The sequence below is a fragment of the Solanum tuberosum genome, unplaced genomic scaffold (assembly GCF_000226075.1).
Source record: "Solanum tuberosum cultivar DM 1-3 516 R44 unplaced genomic scaffold, SolTub_3.0 scf00798, whole genome shotgun sequence".
Classification (NCBI taxonomy): Eukaryota; Viridiplantae; Streptophyta; class Magnoliopsida; order Solanales; family Solanaceae; genus Solanum; species Solanum tuberosum.
Window position 1 is genome coordinate 73,573 of NW_006239726.1, and position 1,998 is coordinate 75,570.

Genomic DNA, 1,998 nt, shown 5'->3' on the forward strand with positions numbered 1-1,998 from the left:
GTAAATCTTTCTCTTGCAATGCATAACTTCTTTTCCGCGATGCATGAATCCTTCTCTTGCTATGCACGGTTCTCTTTCCCGCGATGCATGAATCCTTCACTTGCTATGCACGAATCTCTTTCCCGCGATGCATGACTTTTCCGCGATGCATGAATCTCTTTCCCGCGATGCATGACGGTAGTGATATCGTCTCAATCAACAATATAATTAAAAATGACCCTCGGAGTAGTGGTATCATCTCATTTGACAATACGATATAAATGACTCTCCGGGTAGTGATATCGTCTCAATCAACAATATAATTAAAAATGACCCTCGGAGTAGTGGTATCATCTCATTTGACAATACGGTATAAATGACTCCGGGTAGTGATATCGTCTCAATCAACAATATAATTAAAAATGACCCTCGGAGTAGTGGTATCATCTCATTTGACAATACGGTATAAATGACTCCGGGTAGTGATATCGTCTCAATCAACAATATAATTAAAAATGACCCTCGGAGTAGTGGTATCATCTCATTTGACAATACGGTATAAATGACTCCGGGTAGTGATATCGTCTCAATCAACAATATAATTAACAATGACCCTCGGAGTAGTGGTATCATCTCTTTTGACGATACGATATAAATGACTCTCCGGGTAGTGGTATCGTCTCATTCGACAATACAATATAAATAACCTTCAGGGTAAGAATATTATCATATATGATAATATAATGCAGATAAATATCTTCCAGGTATCTTTAGTTGCTGGAAAATAATAACACTTCTCTCTTCAAGGTTTTCATTTGTCACCACTCCGAACATAATCGTATGTCCATTATGGATTTCGCCTTGTTGAGAATTTGATTGAAATAATGCTATTCATATTCCCGAATATTTGATATAAAGAACATAAGATATTTCCTGCACCCACAGAAAAATTGTCAAATTTTGGGGAGCTCTTTGCCCCTTTGACTTCTCCATATTTATTGAATGAAGGAATATGCCGATCTTGAGACAAGCTTATAGACCTGCATCCGTAGAAAAATTGTTAGTTTAAAATGAACTGATATGTGTCGATCTCTTCGGTTGTTTGCTCCTTGTTTTGCTATTTCCGGTTGATTTCTCCGATCTCCCGCTTCTTGATAGGTAAGACAAAACATTTTTACGCAAAAATGATTGAAACATGAAAGAAAGTTTTTAGGGAAAACAAATTTTCAAAAATATAAAATTTGGAAAAGATCACTGCCAAGTGTCATGTCACGTCAAGCTAATTGAACGTCATTCGGAGTTAGTGTTTTGAGATCTGCCTGGTTACTTGCTTGGAAGTATTCAAAGTTGTTCCAAACTGCCGATGAACCTTATTGAAATTTTTGAGGCCATCCTCAAAAATTTCTGTCCCAGTTAACTGTCTTAACTTATCTCGAACTGTTGGTGAGCAAATCACGAAATTTTTGGGATCTTCTCAAAAATTATGTCCCAGTTGCAAATCCCAAAGTAACTTCAGTCTTGACTTTGTTGGGAAGATCTTCTTCTTAAGAATTTTTGAGTTTCTCTCAAAAATTCTGTCCCAGTTTCTATTGTAAAAGAAAAATAGAAATCTCACGGGAGATATGACCGAACCCTTGTGGCGCCTACGTATCCCGTTGAGGCAGGAATCAGGTCAAACGTAGTTCCCCCCTCAAAGGATTAACAAAAGTAGGAATTTTACAAAGAAAGCGACCGAGGCCGACATAGGCCGCCTACGTATCTCATTCTAGAGAATTCAGGTCGAACGTAGTTCAAATACAAAGAAATATTAAAAGAGATAGGTCAAACGTAGTTCCCCCTCAAGGATTAACAAAAGTAGGAATTTTACAAAGAAAGCGACCGAGGCCGACATAGGCCGCCTACGTATCTCATTCTTGAGAATTCAGGTCAGACGTAGTTCATCTACAAGAGAGATAAAATTCTAAACATAGACGATTACAAGAAAATAGAACGATTACAAGGAAATGACAGAAATACAAA